Here is a 23038-nt window from a genome sequence, read left to right as displayed (position 1 = left end):
TGGTGCTACTTTGGGTTCCCGTTCGTATGATAGGGGGTATCGCATCACACCTACAGGGCGTGGGGGTTCCCGATTGCGAAAGGAAGACTCCAACCCGGCAAGTCCGGGGACCCCTGAAAGGGACCCCAACCTCTACCCTTATTGGGTAAATGGGGTTACAACCTTCAACTAAGTGCCTGATCCACCTTTGGGGTTTCAAGTGCCAGAAGTACAGACACCCCAGGCTAGCTGCCAGCCAACCTATATCGGGTCTTAGCAAGGCACACAGCACCGAGGTGTGATTAAAGGCCCCCAAAGAAAAATAAAAACACAACAGCCCAAAAAGTCCTAACTGTGCCCCAAAAGGGGATCACTCCTGGAGCCCGGCTTGCTCTGTCAGGAAAAGGCGGCCCTCAACGGGAAGAGGTTGCTAAAAAGCGCCAACTTTGTTCCCCCCCCCAGGCACCTTGTCGGGGGAAAAACAAAAAGGAAAAAGGGCCCCCCACCCCCAAAGAGGAAGGAAGCCGCCCCCCAAAGAAACCGGAATCTCCCAAAAAAGGACTTCCCAAAATGAAACTAGTGCAGAAGAAAACACAAAGAAAGGTTCAACAGCACCCCAAAGTCCTCCCCAAAAGCAGAAGACACCTCCTCGATGAGGGGGATATGTCGATCCGCTGATGCTGTATCCACAGTGGCACATCCCCGGGGGGATGATGAAGGGTGGGTAACCCCCAGGACGAGACTCCCCCCCCCCTCCCAAACCCAACCATCCCTCACACAAGCCCACCGGCTGATTCAGTGCCAGAAAAACCAAAACAGAACAAACTGCCCTCCCAGGCATGGCCCGCAAAGAACAATGCACAGAAACAGCCCGGCCCGAGAAAAAACCCAAAAAACACAAAGTCAGAGCTACCAACGGCCTTCACCCCCCATGGACCCAGGGGTCCTGCAGCCGAAGAAACCCCCAAGCAGCAAGGCTTCGCAAGGGGTTTTCAGACCCCAAACTAGTCAATCCGAATCGACAATGTTCTGATGAACTTCATCTTGTAACATCTGGCACCAATCTAAGCATTTTGCAGGGAACATCTATGGGTTCTCCACAAGGGGTGCCCTCCTCCCCCAAAAGGCGTGGAGTGCATTTTCAGTGACATTGTCATGCTCCAGGGAACTTAACAGTGGAACCTGTTCCTTCCCGGGACGTGTCTTCAGCTGCCATGTGCTGATGGAAGTGAGGCCTTCACCCTTGTCAAAGCAACAAATTCCCCGCCCAAAAGCCATGCACCGCACTGTGGAGATGTTGAAACTTTGCCGTCGAGATTCCGTGGCTGGGGGGCCCCCGAAATTGACAATGTGTACACCGACCCCCCACTGGACCTTAACATCACCAGGGTTTCTTCTGCAGACACGACCGAGTGTCATAGGGGGACTTCAATGCACCCACCCCTCCTGGCTCCCTCAGGGCAGGATCGGCTGGGTATCACATAGCCAACTGCTTGAGACATTCCCGAGAGCCTCCCCCAATACCCGGAGCCAACGCATGTCAGAGGAGGGGTCCTGACCTCACCCTGGCCACTGTGATCTAGTGGAGAGGATTGGCTGGGTATCATGAGACTGTCACTAGTGACCCTTACGGCACTTAACACCCTCTGGATAGGGGCCCAGCCGAATCCCCGACCAAACCAAGATGGAAACGAAAAAAGCCAACTGGCAGGTGTTCAAATGCCATGGCCTGTGTCTGAGAATCAATGAAAACCCCACAAATGAAAACGTGGAATGCTACAAACCTACTTTTAAATGCCATTGATGAGGCCGCCTCACTGACCATACCAAAACTCGGCCGGTCCAGGAGTCAAAAGACCTTGTACTTTTTGACGAATTAGGGAGGGGCAACCCCAAAGGGGAAATATGTCCGAAACTTTCCGAAGGCAAAGAACCCCGACAACCTGCCCCCCTAAGGGAGGCTGTAGGGATGCCAAAGAAACTACCCACAGAGTCGGCAGGGAAAAATGGCTGGAATGGTGTGGTCCTCGTCCCATAACACCCTTCGACTATGGAATGGGTCAAAAGAGCCCCCACCGCTCACCCTGAGATGCACCCCCAGACCCCCAATCAGAGGCGAACAGACTGGCGTACAGTTTTCTGCGAGAACAAATACAACCCTGCCGCCGAAATGGGGCAAGACAAGAACCCTACAACCACAAATTGCTCATATCAAAAAAGGGTAGCCCAAGCCGATAATTTCCACGTTATCTTTCTCTGAGGGAAAATAAGAAATCCATATAAAGCCAGTTGTAACACAGCCCCGGCTCTGCGGGGTCTCGTACCCCCTCATTTCCCCTTGGGGGGGTAGGTGGCTTGCATTCCCGCAACTCACAACAAATCCTGGAAACTTTCCACTTAAAACCCCGAGTTTTAAGAGGGCTACCATGTTCCCATCCTAAACCAAGGAGCTGGGGGAAATAAGTCCCATCTCTCTCCTCACTGTTTTGGCCAAGACGGGCCGGAAGATGGTACTGAAAACCCCTCCGATGGAAAAAGGGACCCCCACATGAACAAATCCCGGGTTCACCAGGGGGATGAGCACGCGCACAGCATGCCACACTCTTTTTAACAATAAGATGGGCACATCTGTGGTAGTATTCGTTGACCTGAGAAGGCTTTTTAGTTGGAAGTCCTCTTGCCCTTCAGGAGAGCCTGATCCAAAAAAGGGAAACAAGGTAAGCTCTTGGCTTGGATGGTTTACTACTTTTTGAATAGAACAGCCAATCAAATTCCCAAGGCACCCATCACAGTCCACTAGAGATGGAAGCCACAGGGTGGGGTTCCGTCCACCCTCTTTAAACATTAATGCCCCGTATCCTCAAAATAACCTCCCGTGGGGTGCAAATCTCTTCTATCGACGATCTTGCTATCATCTCCCTGGCCCCTACTGCCAAACAAAGCCCAGCGTTGTCTGGACCTCGTATCCCAAGGAGTGTTGCGGACAGGACTAAAGACTCTGCAGCCCCAAAAACCCAAAACCATGGCTCTGAACAAAAAGTTCAAAGGGACAATTTAAAACCCGGAATGGGTGGGGGGGTTCAGGACTACCCCTACCTTGGGGTAGGATAGACCGGACCCTCTCCTTCCAGAAAGGGGGTCCGTACCTGGTTGCCGAACAAAAACAAAAGTCTGTCAGAGAGCAATGGGGGAAAATCATAGGGGGAGACAAGAGTATAAGATCATTCTAGTACTGCTGTCAACCCATTGTAGATTATGCCCCCCCTTGCTCTGATTTGGGATTTAAAAAAAAATAAAGACCAATGGGGACATCCAAAAAGAAGCCGCAGGGTCATTCTGGGTGCCCCCGGTGGGCGAAGGTCCCAACCTCCTATGGGGGCAAACCTTTTCCCCTTGGCCCTCATGAATTGATTAATGGCAGCAATTTTTATCAAAAGGGCATCCAGGCTCCCAGGAACCAAGCCCAAGACTAAAATAGTCGAGCCTAGAAAAGGGTAACGCTGTTTGCAAAAAACTTGGCTGTCCACACAGCCCGGGTGTTAATACGCCATCAGCTCAAAGAACCACTTTTTGCCAAGGGCTGGGCCCCCCTCACCCGACTTTGTCGAACTCCCCCGTGGGGCCCAAAACCCCGATAGAGTTCTCGGTATGGGTTGGGAACCAAAAAAAATGAATATTCCACGCCTAGCCAAAGGCAGAAACCCAGAGGGTCTTAATCACACTCTCCGGGGGAGCAAAATATTTAAAAGGATGGATCGGGATCCCTTGACCACACTGCAGGCGCCGGCTTGGCAGAAGGGGGTGCCCCCAAAAACCTGAGGGGGAACAGACAAACCTCCTCGCTACGGGAGGGCAGTTTTCTATCATGGGGGCACGACCCCTGCGTCCGGTGGGGGACATTGGTCTACACCAGACTCTAAAGGACCATCGCGTCTTCACAGGGCTCCCCACTGACTATCTACCTTCTGACTACCATCCTCACACGGCACAGAGGATTCTTGCACAGGAAAGAATCATCATAACTGGTTCCCAGCCACAAAGGGGGCAAGGGGAAAGACTTGCGCGATTGCCGAAACGGCAGGGGGACCCCCCCAATCCCATGATAATACAGAAGCCGAAATTCTTAGGAGGAAGTGTACGTGACGGCACCCCCCTTTCCTGCAGCTTCACAGAGAGGAAAAAGACCTCCCCCTCGCAGCTGGTACTCAGGCGCCCAGGCTTGAACCATGGCACTTCTAATAAAAAAACTGAGGTACCCAATCTTCTGCCGAATGCGCCTAGGTTACACTGTTCATGGCGAAACATACAAACAATAGAACGGGAAAAGAGGGGTTGCATGCTTGCGGGGCCCAACCCAACTTGTCATTACTTAGAGAAATTTTGTCACGCAATTCCTGAGACAAAGCCCCAAACACAGCCGTCGTGTGGTAAGGATTATGCGGATGCTTACCCACGGCTACAGGACGCCTGCTGCAATCCCCCCCGCCCCGGTAAGCACCGAGTGTCAGAGAAAAAAATGAGACGCCTAAAAAGTGCACAGGCCGGGGCCCTAATGAAAGGGCCGGGCGAAGCCCGAACTTTGCAAAACTCATAGTAATAGGGAAAACAATTCGGATATGGATCATCCTTTTAAGTCTGTTTCCTTTTCACGTGTAACTGTAACTGACGCAAACTTTGGTGTCACTGGCAATAAGGGGCCTCGAGGGTCTCACTCAAAGAACCAGGGGTGGCATTAGGGTACGTGATGGTTATTTTAGATTTATTCATATGCTTTTTCTGTGCAAAAAAGTCTAAAATTCTAAAACGCGGACAAAGGAAGGGTTTAAATTTTTTAGTCCATGTCTCTTTACTTTACAATGTATTGTATGGACTTACATGGGATATTTTGCAGGAATTGTTTATAAACCCGGGGGATCTGTGGTCAAGTACCATTGGGGAAAATCAAACCTCATTACAAATGAATGAGCAGAATTCGCCTTCCATATTTATTCAAGAGGGGTTTTTTCCCCCCCTAGTTCATTGTTATATCACTATTACATCTTTCTTCCCATGCAAGCCCCATTCCCGGTAGCTTACTTTGTTGTCCTCCCATTCAGGGTGCCCAAAGGGGAAGCAAGGATATTTTTACAAGGGTATTTAAAAACATTATTTGTTCAAGAAATGATAAACAAAAAAAGCTTCAGCCTCCCAGAAGCGGGCCCAATAAGTTTTCTTTCCCTTTAGCGTTTGCAAGTCATTACACTAGATGCGTGGAAAACTGTTGCGATGGTAAGGGTCCCTTGAAACCCATCTCATATTAGCTTAGGGGTAACTCGGCAAAGTTTATTTTTTAGTCGATAAAAACCCGGAAAGCCTTTTTTTTGGGGGAAAGGTGGTCTATAAAAATTTTTATTGTCTAAAACGTAATTATTTTTGATTTCAGAACCCCCAAACCTGAAGTCCCTCGTAGCCCCCAAGGGGGTCTGACCCACCCTAAACCGAGTCGGGGGGGGGGGGGGGCTTTTTGAACGGTTTTTTCGGGCCCCTAAAAAGAAAACCCGATGGCAGTATGTCCCTTTAAAACAATTTTAAAAAAAAAAAGCCTCTGTTCAACAGAATTTTATAAAGAGGAGTAAATCCAATCTCGGAGACAGTGTTTTTGTCACGTTTTCCCATGATGTAATAAAAAGGTTTATAAGTTTTTTTAAAAATTTTATTACCGGAGATGTTCATCAGTATCCACGTTTAATTTTTCCCCAAACATAGTCGTTATCCGAGTTCGTTCCAAACCTCTGAATCACCCAGAATTTTTTTTTTTTTCCGCTTACCCCAAAAAGCACAAAGGTAAAAAAAGAAAGAAAAAAAAAATAAATAAAAAAAAAATAAATAAAAATATATATTATATTTATATTATATAAATATATAAATATATTTTAATATATATAATATTATAAGGTGGTGTGTGGTGGGTGTGGTGTGTGTGGTGTGTGTGGTTGTGGGGTGTTTTTTATGTGTGTGTGTGGTGTGTGGGTGGGGTGTGTTTTGGGGTTTTTTGTTTAATATTAATAATATAAAAATTATATATAATATAATAAATATAATATATATATTTTGTGTGTGTGTGTTGGGGTGTGTGGGGTGTGTGTGTGTGTGTTGTGTGTGTGTGTGTGTGTGTGTAGTGTTTTGTGGTGTGTGGTTTGTAGTGAAAATAATAATAAATATTATATAAAAATATTAAAAATTTATATTATATATTTTTTTTTTAAAAAAAAAATATGTACATGCGAGTAGATTATGTTCTTTATGGGTAGGTTTCCCCTGCATAAAAATTTTATTTTTACTGGGTCAGAAAAAGGTTAAACCTTGTTTTTGTTAACCCAACTGAAGGAAAATTTTTAAGCGACCATTCTAAAACTGAAAGATTAGGGGAAGTTTTTAAAATCATCAAAAGGTATGCTCATGTTGAGCAGCCCTGGACCTCTCCCCATCCTTCCCACCAACCGATCTTGCCTTTTTTTTCCCTTTTACCATCGCAGCCCCCCAAAAAAAAAAAAAAAAAAAAAAAAAAAAAAAAAAAAAAAAAATAGAATATAATATATTTATTAAAATATATATTATATATTAAATATATATAATATATATAAAATATATATAATATATACCTATGTATATAATTAATAATTTTGAGGGTTTCATACCCCTTTGTTTTAAAATTATTAAAATTGGTAAAATGTAAAAATTAATTTAACTAAATTTTTAAAATATTAAAAAAACCCCCTTGTAAAGAAAATTTTCCCTTTTTAAGTTTTAGAGATAAAATAAAAATTTTAAAAAAATGGCCGTAAAAAATTTTTTTTATTGTTTTTTTAAAAAAAGAAAAAAAAAGGATAAGTAATAAAAATAAAAAAAAAAAATCGTTTTTTTAAGGGAAAAATATGGAGGGCCGAAAAAAAATAAAATTTGTAAAAAATTAAGTTAATAAAAGTAAAAATGAAAAAATAAACCAAAATTTTTAATTTTTGGGGAAACCAGTTTTTAAGGAGAGAACCGTTCGATTTGGAAATGGAAGTAGTAGGAAAACAAAAAAACCTTCCGGTGAAAGATTTTTTATATTAGGCTATTTTAGTCTTAAAACCAAAAAGGAAAAACCGAATATAATTTTATGTATTTGGAAAAAAGAAAGCATTTTTAAAGAACTTTAATTAAACATTTCGAAAAGGGGAGGATTTATGTTTTGAAGTTTTTTGGTTTTAAAAACCTATTTTTTTTTGAATGCCGTATTAACACCAATTATTTTAAAATTTTTTCATATTTAATTAGTTCCCATAAATTTACCGAATTGGAAATTCCTAAAGGTACGGTCTTTGTGGTTAATTTAAAAATAGGGTTTGAACCGAAATTTTTTTAAAATAAAAAGTTTCAAAACTGGTTTTTTATGGGATTATTTTGCTATGTCTATTGACTGTTTTTCTGGATATCCAATCGCATATGTGCAGTTTGGCATTCTCGAACTCTGCTGTAATTACAATACTCAATCAGACACATGATGGTTATGCATTCTACCCTACTGTGGGTAGAGTGAGAATTCCACACAGTGCACGTGTGACCGGAACTCCCATAAAACTAGTCAGTAGACATTGCATTATGTTACTGTCAATATATTATGACTTTGTTTTATTATTACACAAAGTTATGGTTAGCCCACAGCTATTAGTATTTTTTTTTTTAATATAATGACCATTGCTTTCACAGGCAATGTTTCTTATGTCAAATATGATTTTTCTGTCTTAAACTATTATTTTTATTTTAGCACCTCCGACTCCCTATCCATCAGGTACCCATGGGAAATCAGGATTTTAGGGAATAGGCACAAATCTCATGATTTTTTTTTTTCCATCTATTTTGGTGTGTATTAAAAAAATTATATTATTTTTTATTATTTCTTATTCTAATTATTCTTTCTTTCCATGCAGAATGAAGAACTACAGCAGCAAATAATTAAGAAACTTTCCAATTAGTTTCCAAGAGAGATGACATGTCTGTAATTTTTGGAGGGGGAAGGTTAGTTTGATATTGTAAACTGTCTGTAGATTGCTGGTTTTGCTAATATCTATCTTTATAACTTTTCATTTACATAATATCTCTCTTTCCTAGACCTAAGTTTCTCATATATAACCTAATTTAACAACAAGAAGCAGGCAAGGAGCATTGATATAATATGCTATAAAAAGATCCAACTATTACAGTTACCATAAAAAATACAATTAAAATATTAAAAACTTGACAAAGTCACTGAGTTCTTTTTCATTTTACAGTCTCATTGGAGGGTCGGATTACAAGTTGATATACCGACATTATGCGACCTTATACTTTGTCTTCTGTGTGGATTCTTCGGAGAGTGAACTGGGCATCCTTGACCTGATCCAGGTGTTTGTGGAGACTCTCGACAAATGCTTTGAGAATGTCTGTGAACTGGATTCATCTTCCATGTAGATAAGGTAGTGACGATGATGATGATAATGATGGTGATGAGGATGATGATGATGATTCGTTATTCATTCTGTTGTTACAAACTTGGAATTGTCAGAGTAGAGTATACTTGAATTATTTTTTATTCATAATTATTAGAGTTATGTTTTTCTGGTTTTATATTTTATTTAAATTATATTATGATATTGTGTCAAGAGATCTTTACTCTCATGTTCATATTTTCTGGTAGTTTCTTGCATTAGTCTTTTGAAATGTTGATGTGTTTGGATGCTTAACAAACTTTTAGAATTTCATATATAGGATTAGGATTTTATAGCCAAAAAAAAAAAGTTTATAAATTATTTTATTATATCTTTAAGTGATCTATGCTATATATATAAATCTAGTTAATATGTATATATTTGTATATATATTAAATGTAATATAAACAATATGTACCTATTTCCTTTCATTATATATATATATGAATATATATATATTTATATATATATATATATCTATATATATATATATTATATATATATATATATGTATGTGTATATATTATATGTCTATATATAGATATATATATATATGGGGTGGTAGGAGTAGGCATGCGGATACTATAAGGGAGGGTAAGACTGACTGTGCGTGATATATCTATATTAATAATATGTAGTGTATTATCAATAAGGTCTATATATACTCAGTGTTATCTCATCTATTCTTCTATCTCTATCTATAACGGGCTGCGGTGCGGAGGGGGGGGTATGATGCTTTCTATATATTAATATCGATTATGATATATCATACTATATATATATATAGATATATCTATGTGTATATATATATATAGCTATATATCTATATATATATATATATATATATATATCTATCTATCTGTATTTATATATATATCATTCTTATATATATATATATATATCTATATATATCTATATATCTATATATCATGTTATATATATCTAATTCATCTATTCTGTACATATATATGTATGTCTTATATTCTATATATATTATCTATCTACTCATCTCGTATATTCTATCTAGCTTACTTTTATATATTATCCTAATCTAGTCGAATCTCATAACTCACGGGGTGGAGTCGGGTGAGATCTATCGATCATATCTTACTCTCTCTACTCACTCTATACTCATAAGATCATCATCTCTATATGTATATATCTATATCTCATAATACATATATATAATATCTATATCTATATTATAAATATATATCTCTATATATTATTATATATCTCTATCTGTATCTCTATATCTATATATATATATAAACACTATATATATTATGACTCTAGACTCTCTCATACCGTATCCTATATATCTTTATATACTATATATATATTCTTATATATTATATACTTATCTATCTATCATATATGATATCTATATATACTTATATCTTATCTATCTATCTATAGATAGTATCTCTATACATATATTTATTATTATTATTATTATTATTATTATTATTATTATTATTATTATTATTATTATTTTTTAGTATTATTATTAATTATTATTCTTATTATTATTATTATTATTCCATTTATTATTATTTATTCATTACTATTATTACTATTATTACATATTAATTATTATTACTATTATTATTACTATTATTACTATTCTTTTTTTTCTTCTTCTATCTTCTTCTTCTTGCTTCTTCTTCTTATTATTATTTTATTATATATTATATTATTATTATTATTGATTATTAAATTATTATTATTAGATTATTATTATATATTATATATTATTATTATTCATTTATTATTATTATTATTATTATTATTAATTGTTCTTGTTATTGATATACTTATTAATATTTTTGTTATTACTTCTTATAATGTTATTATTATTATTATTTTACTGTATTAGAATATTATTAATATTATTGTTATTATTATATTATTATTTATTAGTATTATTTATTATTACTATATATTATATATTAATTATTCTTATTTGTTTATTATTGTGTTATTATTGTTTGGGTGTTCTGGTTGTTATTATTGTATTGTTATTCATATATTATTATTCTTGTTTTATTTATTATTACTCTATATTATTATTATTATTATTTATTATTATTATTATTATAATTAGTATTATTATTATTTTACTATTCTATTACTATTGGTTATTATTATTACTATACACAGTACAATTACATTGCTGAATGAGCTGGTGATGGTGGCATGGTGCTGGGACTCAACATGACAGAAATCAATTACAGAATAGAATGACCAGAACAAGTTGAGAAACAAGAGGTAATGTTGCTGTTGCTACTATTTTTATTTCTAAACCTTTTGCTAATATTTGACAATTATAGTGAATTGTGAACTTACTTTTTACTGTGCTGTTTGGATAAATTTTACTTAATAACGAAAAAAGCAAGAATAAAAGTGCACATGTGTATAATATATATATATTTTATATATCTATATATATCTATATATAATATCTATATAATTCTATTATATAGATATATAGAACACACACACACACACACACACACACACAAGCAAACACACACCCAACCGCACACTAAAACACGCACCTAACCCGCACACTAAACACCACACTAAACACGCACACTAAACACGCACACTAAACACGCACACTAAACACCACACTAACCACTCACACTAAAACCCCGCACACTAAACACGCACACTAAACAGCGCACCCTAAACCACGCACCTAACACGCACACTAATACCGCACACTAAACACGACAGAAGGAAAAGAGAGGCGCCGACTAACACTCACACTAAACACGATCAAAGGCAGGATTCCGGCACACTAACAACCACACGAACACGCACACTAAACACATCCTTAACAACCCCACACACTAAACACACACAACGAAAACACACAAAAACTGGACACACACACTAACCAACCCACTAACACACAACTAAACAGAAGCCACTAAAACACAACACAACTAAACACACAAACTACACACACACCGACAAACCACACCTAACACACACCACACACAAAAGACACACGACACACAAACAACCACAACACACACGACAACCACAACACACACACAGTCACAAACACACACACACACATATATATAATAGAATGATATTGAAGATATTATGATTATAGATAGATAAGAGATATATATATATATATATATATATGTGGGTGTGTGTGTGGGGGTGTGTGGTGTGTGTGTGTGGGTGTGTGTGTTGTGTGTGGGTGTGTGTGTGGTGTGTGTAGGTATTGGGGGTGTATGTATGTGAGTGTATGGGTAGTGGTGTATATTGTATAGGTGTATATGTGTATATGTGTAATATGTGTATAGTTGATATTGTAATATGTGTATATGTGTATATAGGTGTATACTGTGTATATGTGTATATGTGTAGAGTTATATCATATATAGAGATATATAAATATAGATATTTATCTATATATTATATATTATATATTATTAATGTATATATATCTATTATATATTTATATATTTTTATCCATCTATATCATATTACTTTTGTTATGGATCTATGTATTATATGTATATCTGTATAATATGTATATACTGTTATATGTATATATTATAATATATTATATATATCTATCTCTCTGCTATATATATTATATATAACTGTAGGTTGTCTACTATGGTATATATCTATGTTTATATATATGCTGTACTATCATCGTCTCATTAATCTATTATACTATTATCCATATATGTATACTCTTATGATATATATATATATATGTCATCCTATACTATCGTGTAATCTCTATTTATATATATCCTTTATCTATATATGGTAGCGATAGCTTATATGTATATATATACTTTATATATCCACATCTCTATATCTTATCGCTATCTCTAGATCTCTATATCTGTATATAATATCTGCTCTATATATATATTATATATATATAATGTATATAGATCTGTATATATATGTGCTATATATTTCTATAGATACTGTATATATATATGTCTAATAGTTATATCTATATCTCAGATATTATTTATGATATATTATATATCTATAATCGATGTATCTATCGTATTATCTTATATCTTCATCTCATATTCTCGGATATATTGATATATAGTATATTAGTTTATTAAGATATATTTAATTAGGGGCTATATCTGGATAGATTATATATATATATTTATGGATCTATATATTTATTATAGATCTATACTTTAGATATAGATTATATATACTATATATATATAAGATATAATATATATATATATAGAGATATGTATGATCATCCCATATATACTATAGTGTGTGATAAAAATACGTCTATATATATATATAATAGATATTATAATAAATATATATATATAGATACATACACATCACAGATATATATAGATATATATATATTATTAATAATTATAGACTATAGTATCTAGATGAGATCTATATATGAATATATATATATATATTGATATATCATTATATATCTATATATATATATATATATATATAATATATCTTCTATATTATTATATCTATTCTATATATATATATTCAAAATTTAAATACTATCTATTATAGATCTATCATACACATATAATATTATATATCTATATATATCTAGATTCTTATATACAATATATCTATATACTACGTTCATGAGTATGGGGGTGCCGGGGGGGGATTGTCTCGTATCTTTCTAAAGAAAAGGGTACTATTCATATAAGTATTATATATATATAAAATATAATCATCGATAATATAATAAATATATCAATTATCACACTTATACATACTATCAATATATAAATCTAACTATTAATCTTCTTGCTCTATATAATATCTCTATATTCAGGAGGTCTAAAAAAAAAAAAAAAAGGAGAGTAGAGGATATATATTGAATTTGTTTATGGTATAATCACGCGTAAACATATATTAGTTACATAAGGATATATATATATATAATATAGATATATATATAATAGAGGATATAAATATAAGATAGTTAGATATAGTAGATATGTTCCATGTTGTAAGATAACTAATAAGCCAAAGTGCTGAATAACGGGGCCTTGGGGCGGGCCGGTTTTGAGTATGCAGCAAGTTTAAAGATAAGTTGTGTCTGTTTGATTCAGTTTTTTTACAATGCATTTATTTGTTTATATATATATTTTTTTGTTACAAGTCTTAATGCTTTTTCATATATTTATTCATCACTACATTGGGAGGGGGGAGTGTGTGTGTGTTGTGTGTTTGGTGGGGGGTGTGTGTGGTGTGGGGGTGTGGGTGTGGTGCTTGTTTGTGGGGGGGGGGTTTGGGGGTGTGGTGGTGTTGTGGTTGGGGTGTCTGTGGGTCAGGGTGTCATGCTTGCCTATTGCGTGTACGGTTGTTGCAGTTACGTGTTGTATCAGGCAGTGGAAGGGTGCGTCATGACATCCTGCATAGAAAAGAGTACAAGTAAAGGGCACGAAAGGTATTGGAAAGAGCCAAAAAGATAGAAAGAAGTAACAGCAGAAAAATAGGAGGAAAATAGAGTAGACAGAGAATATAGAGGAAATAAAGAAAGAAGAGGATAACAGTAGAGAGGCTAGTGGAGAAATGAGGAGCAGAATGAAATAAAAAAAGAGGGAACAGAGCATGAGGAAAGGAAGAAGGAAGAAAGAGAGGATGGAATATGTGAAGAACAAAACGATAACAGCAGAGGAGAAAGTAAGAGAAGAAAATTGAAATAAAAGAAAATGGAAATTGATTAGAGAAAATGACAGTAATGGAAAATAAGGAGGGATAAAAAAAGCAGGATCCAAATAAACCTTATCCGCATTCCAACATTCAAAACAGCATCCAATGAAAGGCAAATAGTTATGGTGTTATTAGATTTGGATTGAATAACAGAGCCCTTATAATTCGCGACCCCTGGAACACAGGAGTAAGTGAGGTAGTCCATCGTACAAGGGGTGTGGAGGGAGAGGGACCGAAAAAACAACTAGAGGGCGCAGGACCTGTGGCCTGTCTTGGGGGGGAGCCTGAATTTGGGGGGGGCGGGTGGGGGGGGAGGGGGGAGGCGGGGCGCGTGGGGCCCCAGGCAGCCGGGCATCTGGCGTGGCAGAGAGACGGAGGAATTGCTGGGTCCACCCAACGGTGCAGGGCGGGCCGGAGTGGGCCGAGAACATACAGGGCGAGGGGGGAGGGGAGGACAATGCGTCGGTCGATATTCGCCCGCAAGAAGGCGGTGCAGCGCAAAAACGGCGGAGGAGCGAAGGAGGGGGGCAGGCCGGACGGGGACAGGAGGTGAAAGCTGGGATCATGACACCCCGGAGTTCGGAATAGATAATGTTTGTGTGTGTGTATGTGTATATTATATATTATATATTATAGATGTATATATATATATATATATTATCTAATATAGTAATATATATATATATATATATATAGACACACAAATATATTAATACAATATACTATATATATATATATATATATATATTAATATATCTATTCTATATATATTATATATATACTATATAGATATATATATATCCACACATATCTGTAATACATCTCTATATATATTATATCATATATATATCTATCTCTCTATTTAAATATATGGTATATATATATGTATGTATTTATGTTTAATATATTTATAAACACACATACATGAATACATTATTACCATCATACAACATAACATACATAGCATACAACTACTCCATACATACATACATACATACATACATACATACATACATACCTACATACATACATACATACATACATACATACAATCAACACCTACATACATACATACATACATACATCACTAACATACTACAACATACATATATACATAACATACATACCATACTATACGTTTATATATATAATTTATCTCTTTATATATATGATATAATATTATATCTAATATAATATATATATAGTATTTATAGTTTAAAATATATAATATTTTTAATATATATATCTATTATATATATATATATAGATATTTTAGTATAATATATCTTAAATATATATATATTGATATATATGATATTCTATATTTATATATAGATATATTCACTATATCTATAGTATATAATCTATATCTAAATCATCTATTAATATAGATCTCATATCTATATATATATCTAGATAATTTATCATATCTATATATACTTTATATATATAATATTATAATTTATATATATACTATATCTACGCTTTATCTATCTACTCTATATACTTATAATATCTCCTCATATTTCTCTCTCATATACTTCTCCTCTCTCTTATCGATCTCTATTATCTATGTCTATAATCTACTCTATTATATCTCTTTATCTCTCTAATTTATATTCTACTTTTTAATATCATACTTTCGCTCCTCTATCCTCATAATAAATATCATCATCCATCTCATATCTCTATTCTATATCTCTCTATCTCTGCTATCTTGTATCTTATCTATATCTATACTAGTCTATCTCTATTTATCTCTTATGCGTTCGTACTATCATATCTCTCTATACTATATATATTCCTCTCTCTCATCTCATCTATCTCTATATCTATGATATATCTGTCTATATCCTAGCTTTATCTCTAATACTTCTACTTATATCTCTCTCTCTCTTCTCTCTGGTTGAGGGGAGTGGGTGCCTTATCATCATCTCTCTCGCGATCTCATTAAAGTCGTCTATCGATATCTCGTCTATCTCCTATCTCTCTCATGCTACTCTATATCTCTTTTCACAAACACTACTCTCGTCTCTCTGCTATCTCTAATCTCTCTGATAGTTTCTATATATCTATCATATATTTTTTTTTTTTATATATATACTACTATATATATATATATTTCTCATATATATATCTCTTGTAATATATCTCTATCTATTCTAATCTCTCTATTTTATATATATATATGTATCTCTATATTATATCTATATAGATATAATATATATATTCCTATCTCACCCTTCTCTATATCTCCTCTATATATACTTATTATCCTCTATCTACTTCATACTCTCCTCTCTATCTCTAACTATATGATAATACATATATCTTTATCCCTATCTCATAATATATATCTGCTCTCATATACATACTCAACATAATCATTTCATATAATAATACTCATATATATTATTCTCTTCTATATATTATATCCTCTTATATATCTTCCTATCCTCACTATATATATATAGTCTTATATATACTTATCCCTATACAAAGCTATGTATCTACTATTATCTCTTATATATAGATCTATTCATATATACTTTAATAGTATATATATATTCTATATCTATCTGTCAATCTATGCGTACTTGTATCTGCTATGTATATGCATATGATAAGTATATCTCTGTATCTATATGTATATCTAATGTTAATATCTGTACTAGTATATGGTTATATGTATTGACTATCTTTCGTGTAATATCTATATGTATATATATGTATACTATATGTATCTTAATAGATATACATATAGTGCGTCGGGGGGGTTGTGAGGGGAGTGTCTCTATATCTCTATTTATATTTTATACTATCTATATACATAATATATATATATATATGGCTCATGTACTAGTAATGTTATGTATGTATGAATTTTGTGATCCCATTTGTCTAGCTATTGTGTTATTAACTTATCATATGCTAAAAATCACAACACACTAATGTACTGTAACACAAAATTTTTTTTTTTTTTTTTTTTTTTTTTTTTTTTTTTTTTCCCAGGAAATCATTTTTGTGTGATAGCAGTGTTTACTAGATAGTTATTACTGTGGACACTTCCCATTAACATGCATCTGTACATAGTATATGTAGTGTATGCTGTGACCACATCATAATATTGTACTCTCCAAATATCTAGCACACTACCATATATACAACTTACAATACGTGCATAGCTTATACATATGACGACCTAATATAATATCTTATGTGTTGGTACAACACATTAATTTGTGACATTCATCTTATTACTGTATTTATTACTTCAGTATGTGCATACTAAAGTGTGTTCATCTTATTCTAAACATTTGATAATTAAGGCTTTTTTTGTTTTTAGTGTTTTTCCATTAGATATTACCCAGTTTCCATGAGTGAAAACGTTTAGTGCATGTTTTTTTTTGTGTTATTTTGAGTTTTATAACATTCTTTCATGCATTTATGCTGTAAAATTTATTAATGAGGATTTGATTACTACACTACCCATCACTTATTTTTACTCACATGTGCATTAAGAAGGAGAAAAATAGCATCGTATAAATTCAAATTTGTAATATTTTAGTTTAAGAACAAGAACTGTGTACTCTGCATGTATGAGCTCTAAATTAGCCTTGTAGTTAGGATGTCCTTCTCACGTCAGGAAACTTAATCACATTTTTTTTTTTAAGTATCTTACAAGTTTTTTTTCACATAAATCTGGGTTTTTTCTTTTCGTACTGTTTGTTTTCATTTTGTTAGCTCATAAGGATATGTCTGTTTTTATGGGATCTGGGAAAAGCCTTAGTGATATTTTAACACCGGTATGTTTTGTCAGCCAGAATTTGTATATCTTAGAAAACGACAGACTTGCAAAAGCCGTATTTATCATCAGTTTTTAATTTCTGCATTATTCTATGCATGACTCTTGTATTAGGAATAATATGGCTATTAATTTCTTCATCGGGCTTACATATTCATGATTTTTTCCATTGGTTAGGATTTCTAAATCAGACCCAGTTTGCTTTGTCACATTTCATCACATGAGATCAATTAATCCTTTCCTTACTTGTCAGCAGTTTGCTCAATCAACTCTGCTCTGAACACAAGCAGAACTTCCCCAACGTATCTAAGTTTTTGATGTGGCCGTCATATCACAGGACCCTCGACACTTCTTTCCCTGCAGCTGACTAGCGGCAGCCCCAGCTCGTGCTGTTCAGCGGTGGACAACATGATTGCCCACAGCAATCAAGACATCAAGTTGCCAGATCTGCCTGCGAGCTATTAAGGATTGAATTCTGACCTAGAATCCAAAGGAATGTGAATGTTTTGTATGTAATTTATGGTTAAGGTGTTTTGTCTGTTTGTGTTTTTTTTTTTTGCTTTTGTTTGTTTGTTGTATAAAGAGGAACATGGATATAAAAGGGGAGACTGGATAAACAGTGTGAACTTGCTTTAGAAATACATAATTTTTTGGTATCTATTTTTTTATTTTTTTAATATGTAATCAGAGTATAGCATGGTTTTTGATTTCTGTTATTTTTTATTAATATATATATATGTCTTAAAAGGTTTTTGTGTATAAAAACATCTTTTCATTTATATAATAGAAATGATAAAATGTTTGTTTCTGTTTAAGTCCCCGGGTTTGCAATATTGTAATGAAATCTGTATATAAGGCAGGTAATTGTCAAGATACAAATTGAAGTCACTGAAAGTCCAAATGTGATTAGATAATTTATGGAGGTTAGCTATAGTCTTTGTAAATTATTATATATCTTCAAAATTCTTTGCCTTATACTCCCTCACAGTGAGTCTGGAACTATTACAGGAGCAAGTGAATGAAAAAGAAAATGTATATGTATAGGCAAGTCAGATAGAAAATATTTGAAAATAATATGACAGTGGTTTGAGTATGTTGAATAAAAACTAAGACTGTTATTAAGAGATACCTATACAATATTATTTTTATTATTGATTATTATTGATATTTGTTATATTATTGGTACTTTATGTCTAGCACATTTAGCTTGAAGTATTAACCATTATATTATTATTTTTTTATTGTCATTAATAATAATAATGGTAGTAATAATAATAGTAATTATTATTAATATTATTATTAATATTATTATTAATATTATTATTAATATTATTATTAATATTATTATTATATAATTATTAATATTATATTAATATTATTATTATATTATTATTAATATTATTATTAATTTTATTATTAATATTATTATTAATATATTATTAATATTTTATTAAATTATTATTAATATTATTATAATATTATTATTAATATTATTATTAAATTATTATTAATATTATTATTAATATGATAATAATAATAATAATAAGAATAATAATAAAATAATAATAATAATAATAATAATAATAAAATAATATAATGATAATAATGTTAATAATGTTAATAATGTTAATAATGTTAATAATTATTAATATTATTAATATTATTAATATTATTATATTATTAATATTATTAATATTTTAATATCATTAATATTATTAATATTATTATTATTATTATTATTTACTACTATAACTACTACTACTACTACTACTACTACTACTACTACTACTACTACTACTACTACTACTATTATTATTATTACCATTAAACTACTACTACTACTACTACTACACTACTACTAACTACTATATATTATTATTATTATTATTATTATTATTATTATTATTATTATTATTATTATTATTATTATTATTATTATTACATTACTATTACTATTACTATTACTATTATTATTACTATTTATTTACTATTGCTATTGCTATTATATATTGTTATATTATTATTAATCTTAATGTTGTTTTTGGTTATTTTATTTATTTATGTTTTATTTATTGTTAAGATTTAATGTGTGGTAAATAATTACTTCTTGATTGTCATCATTACTGAGAAACTTTTCTAGTTGTTATTTATTTTTCTGTTCTGTTATATATACATGTTGATTGAAATATAACAGAATCGCATTTTGATATAGATACTTATATTGGATCTATTTTTGGTGTTTTAAACTGAAGTCTAGTCTCAAGAAAAAAAAAATAAAAATAAATGTCACAATACATTCCTGCAGACCTTAACTATATATATAATATATATTATATATATATATATATATATAATAATATATATATTATTATATAATATATATATATATATATATATAATATTATATATTATATATATATTATATATATATTATATATATAAATATATATATATAATATATTATATATATATATATATATATATATATATATATATATATATATATCATATATTTATATATATATATATATTATATATATTATATTTATATGTATATATATGCCAAATTCTTCTTTTGTACTGTGTCTACTATGATTGCTGATCTGCTATTTTTAAAAAAATAAATCTTTAAAATAATTAATGTTGCTTTTTTACATTGGTTTGAAAATCAATAAAGTACACATACAGTTTTTAATATACCTGTATGAAGCTGTAGCAAGAAAACACAATGAGGCCTCCCAATTTCATAAAAAGGGTCCTTCATACAGACAACTGAGTTTTACACTTCAGCAAAACACTTAAACCAAATGGAACCACCTGTATACAAATTTTGAACTTCTGGAGTTTTTTACCTAAATATGTCATTTTGTCTACCAGATATTGATTAAAAAGGCACAGATGACAATGAGGATCAGGTTCTGCTACACCAAGAGGACACCTGTTGGTATGGGCCCTTGGGTATGTAATTTGATAGCTGTGGTCTTCTTGTATTTTTGTATTAATGTATAATTTTATAATGATAGGAAAGAAAGAAAAAGTGCATACTTTTGATAATGAAAAGTGATGTCACCTTTTGTAGTTTAATCATTTTTAGGCAATTGAAGAGAAAGGAATAGAACTCGCAGCAAAAAAATGAAAAATTAATTATCTTATATCAGAAGAAAAAAGAAATTGATGTTAAGGCTGTTGTGCTTTAATTGCAATTGTTTATGTATAAGAGCAGTTTCAATTGTGTGAAAGCCATAGTAATGGCTAGATGACTAGAACTTGGGGGGAGATAAAAGATAAAAGCTAGATTCCTAGAAGAGCTTTGGGAAAAGCCTAGCTCAATTATTTTCTGGGGTGGGTTAGACTGAAAACTAAATACATATTTACAACAGTATTAAATCAAGAAATATTTTAGTTACCATGAACATGTATTTTCCCTTCCAAGAATTTGCATGAGGTATAAAAAACAGAAATTTTTCTTTCAAGAAAGCCTGTATTTAGTACTTATTGATATACAATTAAGCATGCCCAAAGTATCTGTCCTGAAATATAACAAGAAATAATAGTATAGCAGAAATATAACAGATTTAACCTCATACAGCCTATTTTGTGACATATAATACCTCTATATACAATAGGCTACTATTTATGTTCTCTGGATGTTCAATTCTTGTATAAAGTCATGAAGTAACCCAACCAGTACCTTATGAGGCATTGCATATTATTTATGATAGTTTATAGTTTGCCATCTTTTTCGAATAAACAGTTTTAGTGTGGATTTCAGAATAGAAACATTCTGAACATGATTTTATACTACAGTGCATTGTTACATAGACAATGATTTTACAGGAGCATGTAAAATCAAGTTTCATTATGCAAGCAGGATGCACTTGATACCAATATGATGTTGATATAAGTTTTTAAGTAAGTACTGGAAGGTATTAGAGAGTAAATCCCCTTAAAATATAATAGAAAGAAGTTCTGGTTTCAATTGTTCATAAAAGATATTTGACAGCAAACTTGGAGTTATAATACAATACAGGTGCAAATGAATTAAATTATGATGATAAGAAGGCTTACTAATCAAATCAAATTCATAAGAAGAATGGACAATTTTTTGAAGGAAAGAAAAGGGGGACTCGGCACCAGGTAGAAGCGGAAGTAAAAAAGAAAGCCAAAAAAGGGAAAGGGTTTCAGATGTTGAGGCAAGAAACCGCATTCATATAAAAATTAGCGTTGATAGATAAATTTTCCACCATTTTGTTGGATGGGCATAAATTGACGGAAACCAATTGGCACTGATCATTGAAACCGAAACTGATGGTCCATACTCCAGAAGGCTAAAAAGAAACACTTTTAGCAGACCCAAAAAAATACAGATACTTAAAGCGGATGTGGGGTAAAATGAGTTGATATGAGTAAAAAATTTACCGGGAATGTGTAGAAAGGATTGCAAATGCCAAAGGGTAAGATTTTGGCTTGGCAATTGGAATCTGCAGTTGGAGGTTGTGGGATTTGAATGGTCTACGGGGCCCTAAGGTGGGGGGGGGGACCAGACCTTTGGGGGGAAATCAAGTTTTGGGGCACTTGCCCCCCACCCACAGCCCCCACACATGTCCCCCAAAAATGGCAGGGAAAAAAAAAAATTTGAAAAAACTTTTTAAAAATAACAAAAGGTTTTTTGTTTTAAAATGTACCATTAAGAAGCAGTGTTTTAGAAATAGACAAAAGTAGTGAGGGAGCTTCACAGAGGATCAAAAAAGGGAAAAAGTTAAAGAATCTCCCATCAGGGGACTGAGTGGAGTTCAGCCTGAGTACGTTCCAAACAATTACATTACTCCATTACTTTTCAGCAAAAGACGTCTCGCTCAATTGTTCTCAAAAGGGTTGACCTACAGCTAAAAATTTACCTTTTGCTTAAAATATTATATAATAAAAATTTAATATATATATTTAAATATAATATATTTTAATAAAATATAATAATATATGCATATATTATTTAAAATATAAAATTAAATAAGAAATATTATAATAAATTTTAAAATTG

The 23038-nt window shown here is 32.7% G+C and overlaps 1 pseudogene; it reads left to right on the top strand.

Annotated features, from left to right (window-relative positions):
- The first annotated feature begins 7446 nt into the window (after window positions 1-7446).
- LOC119586335 lies at window positions 7447-18465 on the top strand (annotated as a pseudogene).
- The last annotated feature ends 4573 nt before the right edge of the window (window positions 18466-23038 follow it).

The sequence above is a fragment of the Penaeus monodon genome, chromosome 3 (genome assembly GCF_015228065.2).
Source record: "Penaeus monodon isolate SGIC_2016 chromosome 3, NSTDA_Pmon_1, whole genome shotgun sequence".
Taxonomy (NCBI): Eukaryota; Metazoa; Arthropoda; class Malacostraca; order Decapoda; family Penaeidae; genus Penaeus; species Penaeus monodon.
This window is presented reverse-complemented; position numbering and strand designations above follow the sequence as displayed.